The following is a 7584-nucleotide window of genomic DNA, read 5'->3' as shown; positions in this document are numbered from 1 at the left end:
CTGTGAATGCGTGCATAAAGATCTATAAATTTGTGGATACATCCCTTAAATCCACAAATAGATATTTATTGGCTGTTTTGCTCCAATAGCTGGAAATAAAGTCTCATGCGAACTTTTACACATCATATCTGTTCCTGCAGTGACAGATCTGCAAATGCAAACAAAATACACAAGAAGACTCAAACTGCCGAACCAAACCAGGCCATGATAGCTGCGGTTAATGAGACTGACACTTTGAACAATTCATATCTCGGCTGCAGCTTTAGTTTGTGAAATCAAGTCTTTCACGTTTCCCTGTGAGCTGCAGAGAGATCGAGACACAAAGCAGGATCGGAAAAAAGACTATAATGGTAACTTTGGGAGAAATCCACCTGATTTTATGAACTCAGTGGCCTGAATCCTCATATTACCTTTAGTTGAACTGAAGAATTATTTAAACAGAACAAGGGCTGATGGTTGTGTCTATTACAGCCTCTTGTGTACAGGAGGAACAATTAAATCCACCACTCACCCCATCATGTAATATCTTATTTTAGTGAGTGTTGTTTTTCTTAATATATCTCTGTTTAATCAGATCCTGTTCTGTACAGACTGTGATTCATGATAATGGGAAATATTCAGTAAACAGGTTTACTTGACTTGACTGGGCAGGTGAATCTAAAACAACAGTGGATGTTGTGTCAGATATAATCCAGTTTGGAAATTTCCACTAATGACTTCTTCCTCCTCATTTCACATCGGGTTGGTTTCACCCCGGTGCAGAAAAAAGGTCAGTGATATTTCCTCAGCAGTCAGCAGTGTCTGCTCCGCAGCGAGCCGACCATTACAATGTCAGAGCAGGCGTCAGGTTCCTATAGGCTACCAGCAGACTGCTGTAGTGGGGTGATGGATAATCGCTCTGCCAACTCTCCTGCTGAGAACGCTGAGTCATTCTACGCATTCCCAGCATTCAGTGGGACGCTCCGCCGGCCTCGCTGCTCCTGTCATTTATCTGGGGTCAAAGTCCACAAATAGCTGTGAGTCACTGTTAAAAAACAATAACGTTATCCTGCCTTTTCATAGTGTGATCTGGTGAAGCACATTTTTGAGGGATGTGAGTCAGACAAATACACAACAGACTTCATCATCTGCTGCAAAGGAAACAGACTAATAAATACAGCTTTGAACTTGTGAGCTCGGAGATGGTTTCATTAATCAAAGCTGGAGCTGCTGCCGGCTGTGAATCGTTCTTCTCCCTCCCAACCTCCTCAGGGAGGAATGTGATCACATTAAGGTGTTTGAAGCCCCTCTGCATTGGCTGAATGAAAATGAGAAGAATAAGCTTGGAGAATTTTGATCAGGTGGATGTTTTATTTTATTGATCTAAAATTCACTGCAGAGGAGAGACGGGAACATTTCAGTGTCAAAGAGGACAAAACTTTACTCAAATGACACATCAGATAAAGACTCTAAGTTTATTTTGTGAATCCCACCTGAGCTCTCGTGTTCGAGACACCACTGCAGCACTTATTAACGAGAACCTCCACAAAGGAGGTTCTTTTTCATTAGCGTTTGTTTGTTTGTTTAGCAGCATTTCAAAAAAGAAAACTACAAGCTGTATTTCCACAAAACTTGAGGATGTTTTATCAATAAGAAAAGGCTCCGATACATTTGGTAAATGCGGATCTGAATCAGGGGGTGGAATATTTTTTCTTTAATGTTGTAATTGAAACATTTTTGTGACTTTTTTAAGAGCTAGAGCATCACTGAGTATAGTGGCAGCAGCTCAAACACAGTCCAGTAGTTTTTGCGAAATTCTTCTAAGTAACAGACAGACAAACACAGAGGAAAACATAACCCCTCGGTGGAGAGATCTTAATTGAATAAATCAGGCATATTTAGATAAGTGATATAAATGAGTGTGTGTAATTTGGTGAAACTGGAATGAATTGAAGGGAATGTTGAGCTCCATCTACGTCTGCTTGTGACCTCTGAGGTGGCCATGTTTTTCTGGAGGGGTGGGAAATGACCAGCAGGAAGAACCCATTTCATTTGGGACAAACAGGCAGATCCAGGATCTTTTTATTCATCACTTGCTCGAACATGCTGAGACAGGGTGTTAGCGTCGCTCGAGGTATGTGCTTGCCAAGCGACCCCTCGAGTTGCAGTGGGAACTTATATAAACACTGTCTAAGTATATGCTGTTCCTGCAGCAACAGCAGTCACTCATGCTTATTTCAGTCAACATGATGCATACTTCAGGCCGGACGGCACAGCCAGGCTCTGTTTGTCATGACCGCCAGCAACAGGCCCGGCTTCATATTTAGAGGCTGGAGCGGAAACTTACTGCGTATGATTCATAAATAGTTATCACAAGTCTAACATTGGCTCTGTTGATGTTTGTGCACCGAGCAGATTTGTGAGATTTGCATTTGTCTTTACAGCACCTTTCAAATTATACCAACAGAGCTGAATCACAAAAAAATGTGATGTGTTCAAATGATTATTAAAACGTTTGTTCTGTGGGAATGTTTCATTACCATAAATATTAGACTTTCTTTTCAATGTCAGTGTGAGTTTTGGCATCAGTCAAAAGTTGGACACATGCTAATATATGCTCTCCACCAAGACACTGGAGGCTTCTGAATGCTTCCCACAATATTCTCCTCCTCACGCTGTCACATGAAAAAACCAGAGACGACATCTCCGAACTTTTTTGCCCACTCACTGTCACACATGAGGAATAAATCTCGCTCGGCGGAAGCAGCGCAGTGGGAATCCTGGAGGTGGACAGGTATGTTGATCCTAAGAGTATATTGTGGAAGTAAGCTTCTGTCAAAGTGATATCACAGCTACACAAAGAGCCGGAGCAGATGGCAGGAGACTTTAAGCCTTCATGAGAGCAGCGTGTCATGACACTCGGACAGGAAGCTGCAGATCTTTGTTGCTGGGTGTAAAAATGTGATATGTGTGTGTGCGTGTGTGTGTTTATCCGATTAGACGACAGTGACACAGGTGGTCCTCAGGAGCAGACCCACGACAGCAGCTAAACCAACATTAGGCCCAGATTCCCAGCCACCAGGTGCAGCAGGAATCTGGTGCAGTGTTTGTATACGTCATACCTGAGAGGGTTTCACTTCAGTGCAATGTGGAGCATAACTAGACCCTCTAAAAATACAGTCAGACTGCAGTTTCTTCTCGTTGACCTCTTAAATTCCACTGACTTGCAAGAGCCACCCTCAAATTCTGCAGCCAGTCATTGTTCACACTCACAGATGGTTTTGAATTCCAATGGAAATTCCAAAGTTTCTAAAAATGATCTTTCTGTGTGGAGATTGCATGTCCTCAGATCGGTGAAGTGTACATTGTTACCGAAATGACCCAATCAGGAAGCAGTTGTGAGGGTCGACTTCATGGTTTCCAAATATCTATGTTTCTGTTCGTCCAGACTAAAACTAAGCCCCAGAGTTTTAAAACTACAAACTGATCCATCAGTGTTTACAAACGTCTCTGTTTTAGCAGTTCTAAAATGCCGGAGTAGTGTGGACGCCGGGCGTATCCGTAGCAGAGTTGATGTGTTTTCAAAACGAAAACGTGGAAGTGTGGCTCCAACTCCCGTTGTGATCCTCAAAGGATAAGTGGTTTAGATAATGGATGGATGAACAGATGGATGGATGGATGCAATGTAGAAAATATAAGAAATAAGAGCTAGAGTCTACAGCTATGCCTACAACTTTCTATTAGATACAACTCTGACTTCATAAGTTCATCCTGCACAGGAACATCCATTCTACAGGTTTTGAATCCATCCAATAATTGCACACACATTTCAAATGAGAGTATCAGGCAGGAGCTAAAGGACAAGTCTGGTATAAAGTCAGTACAGGCTTCATCCTCTGGAGAACATGAATGTCTGTACAAACTTTCGTAGCAAATTTATTTAATAGTTGTTGAATTATTTCACTTTGGAGCAAATAACAAGGAGAACCAATTGTTTGTTTTGCTGCTTTTGTTTGTTTGTTTGTTTCTCGTAGCAGGATTAAGAAAAACTAGATTGCCAGGAAACTAAGTGAAGTGAGGCCGAATGGTTTAGAGAAGAACACAAGAACTTTTAGTGGACAACATTGGGAAATAGGGCGTTTTTCAAAATTTTCATTGATTTCTCACAGAATAATTCATGAATCTTGCATATTTGGAGGACTGATATTTATGAGCGTTTGATATGTGGTGCAGATTCAAATAAGATGAATCAGTGTTTCCATTCGGGAGCTGTTGGGCCTTGGCGGAGGTTGTATTCTCTCTGAATCACACACTAGTTTACTTCTACATCTCCGGCTCTGAGAACTACAGTCTACAATCCACTGGAAAAACTGATATTATTGTTTATTTGTCATGTTGTGAGTCAATAGCCGAGCTCCGCCCCTTAATTTATTTGAGGTATATTTCAAAGAATATGGTTTTATGAGGTCATGTTTCACTGTCAGTAGACTTCTGTGTTCTCTTTATACAAATTACTAAATAAAAAGCGGGAGCGTGTGATGCATAAGAGGAGGCGTGCTCCTTTCGTGAAGAGCTTTAGTCGCTGCTGGTTAAAGGAGCTGAGAGAAAATCTCATCTATTAGTAATGAGGTTTAACGCAGCCCAGAGTGTATCTGCAGAGCTTTGTGTTGAGTGACTGTGCTCTGCTGCATTCCTCCACAGTGTGCGCCCTCTCAGGCCTGCATGTCCCCCCCCCCCCCGCCCCCCCTCTCCCCCTGGACTCCTCCCGCCTTTGCTCAATAAGAATGCTGAGTTATAATGTGGGAGGGAGGGTGAGACACCTCTCTCACTCCTGGAGCTCCCACGCTCTCGCCTTCAGCACTTTTTTTTTTTCCCGCTTTGAAGATGAAAGTGGGAGCTGATCACATCCACTAGGCCTGTAAAGTTATATCCCCCCCCCTCCAGTTTGTTGAGGGGAGTTATTGCAGTGCCGGGTCATTGGAGCCATGTGGCATCAGACTCTCTGAAATAAGGGCTCCCTTCCAATTATGATGCTCTTAAACTCTTGGAAGATTTTCAGAAATAGGCCGGCTGAGGTAAATGATCCCAGCCACAGCTCCCACAGAGAAATCTGACAACCAGATTCAATCACAGACATCCTCGTATATAGATGTATAGTTTTTTGTCTGTAAACATGACGGGTTCATATCTTATCTTATCAACAGTCCAGTTTCTGAACTCTATTTAAAGTGAAAATGGATTTGCTTTAATTATTTTTTAATTCTAAATTGCTAAATTCAAATCTGGAGAGAAATGACCGACAGTGCCAGGGATACAATTCAGATGAGAAAATAATTAATCTTTAAGTTTATATTTTCCTTTCATCCATTGTCAATAGCGCTTCTCCTCTGAGGGTCACAGTGGGAGCTGTAGTTGATCCCTAGATGAAGATTTAAGGGCCCGAGGTTCTTTTTATATTACTAAATGTATTTATACTTGTGTAATTTTAATTTGTTAAGCATTTGCAACTTGGTTTTGAGAAGTGCTATAATAATCTGCAGGTATCAGACGCCAGTGGTGCAGGATCCAGATGACAAGAAAAATTATTATTATTATTAAATTGACTGTGGCTGCTATCATCAATAACATCATTACATCTATAAATATCACTCTTACCATTTCATTATAACAACCTGTCTGACAGAGTTTAATTATGATGCTTACACAACTGTCCCTGGTCTCTCTCTCTCCCTCTCTCCTCCCCCTCCCTCTACTCCTCATTTTTCCACTCACCCCAGCCGGTCGAGGCAGGTGTTTCCCACACTGACTCTGCTTCTGCTGGAGGTTTCTTCCAGTTATTGACGGAGATTTTTCTCTCCACAGTCACCAAAGGGCTGCTCATTGTGGGAGCTGCTAGGTTTCTCTATAATTTTAAAGTTTCATCCTTCACATGTAAAGTATCTTGAGGAGATGTATATTATGATTAGGTGCTATAAACAAATCAAAGTAAATTGAATAAAATATATATTGTTATTATTTAAAAATAAAAGGAATGACTTTTGAGCAGGCAAATGGATGGAGGAGAAGGGGTTAGGGTTGAGGTGTTTAAGATACTTTATTCAGCCATGAAAAGAGATCACACAGTTTCCCCCTCTTGCTCTTTCGTCCTCAGCGTGCATAGAGCAGTCTGATGTTGCATAACCTTGATGTGATAGCGCTCGAGGCAGTCATCAGCCGACTGCTGCTGCTCTGCGTCCGCTCTGAACTGTCTGGCATCAGACAAACATGACGCTGGCGCTCACGTGTACAGAGAGGGAGGGAGCTTGTGTTGTTGGAAGGATGAGAGACGTGCTGCTCTCACAAGTTGCACTTAGTCTGCATTTTAACCAGCAGCAGCAGACGCAGGCCAGACACACCATCGTTCCTCTGTTCATCTGACGGCTTGTGTTTTAAGTCCCTCTCCAGTAGCTTAATACTCTGTCTAAATAAACTTACTCAAAAGGTTTGTCATGAAAAACAAATCCCTTCATGGCCATAAAATGGCTTAAATGTAACTCTACACTTTCCTCTTTCATTTCGTGACTGCAGGGGACTATCAATAAGCTCATATGGCCCCGCCCCTGCCCGCCATACTCCCCATTCTCACCATTGGTTAAGGAGTCTCTTCCACCCACAAGTTGACAGGATTGGTTTCTCAGGTTTGTGACATCACTACACCCTGGCTGTCTGAATCCGATTCTTTTGGGGACTGTCATTCCTTTACAGCAGCGTTAAGGCCCAGTCACACAAGCGCTAATACGTCAGTGGCCTCCCGCTCACTTCCAACCTTTGAGAGAGAGGAGGCGAATAAAGCATTCGCTTCCTGTGGTGAGGAGAGTCACAGGGTGGCTTTACCTGGTATTTGATGACCTTTGCCTCAAAAAATGTGCTTCTCATTCGCACGTGTGACCAGGTCTGTAGGGTTTGACCTCGAAGCCACTCAAATGTGAAGCCACCCTGCGATTCTGCTTCATCACAGGACGTGAATGTTTTATTCGCCCCCTCGCTCGAGCTGATTGGAATTAAACCAGGAGGTGACGGTTTGCCATTCATACATTTGTTCCTGTGCAACTGAGCCCGTAAACCCTGAAACGACTTTATATCAATTAAAATATGTTTTTTTATCAAACAAAGGTACAAGGATACATTAACATGTTGAAAACCTTAATTTTTTGAAAAGCAGGACTTTGAGATAATAATTACGATGGATTCCACTAAACTCTTTAAAAAATGTTGTCCAATCAACTGATTCTTCCATATGTATGTATTAATATGAGGATCAGATATTAGTCCTGTTTAGAATCCTCAGCTGCTCCCAGAACAAGTGATTGAGTTGTCCCAGTGTGAGCCAGACGTTTAGTTGTCAGTGAGGACACCACAGTCTGCTGTGATGAACACATGAACACTGTGAATTGGCCGACAGCTGGTGCATCACTCCCAGAGCTCGCTGCCTCTGAATCGCAGGATTCTTCTGCATCTGTGAACGAAGGTGAGGGAGCAGTGAGCAGATGTTCATCATTAGTGCAGGAAAAACACCAAGGCTCACTTTTTCTCCTCCTCGTTTTCTGGTGAGTAGATTAAAACATC

This window comes from Pleuronectes platessa, chromosome 6 (genome assembly GCF_947347685.1).
Source record: "Pleuronectes platessa chromosome 6, fPlePla1.1, whole genome shotgun sequence".
Taxonomy (NCBI): domain Eukaryota; kingdom Metazoa; phylum Chordata; class Actinopteri; order Pleuronectiformes; family Pleuronectidae; genus Pleuronectes; species Pleuronectes platessa.
The sequence above is the reverse complement of the archived record's forward strand: the minus strand, read 5'-3'. Positions refer to the sequence as shown.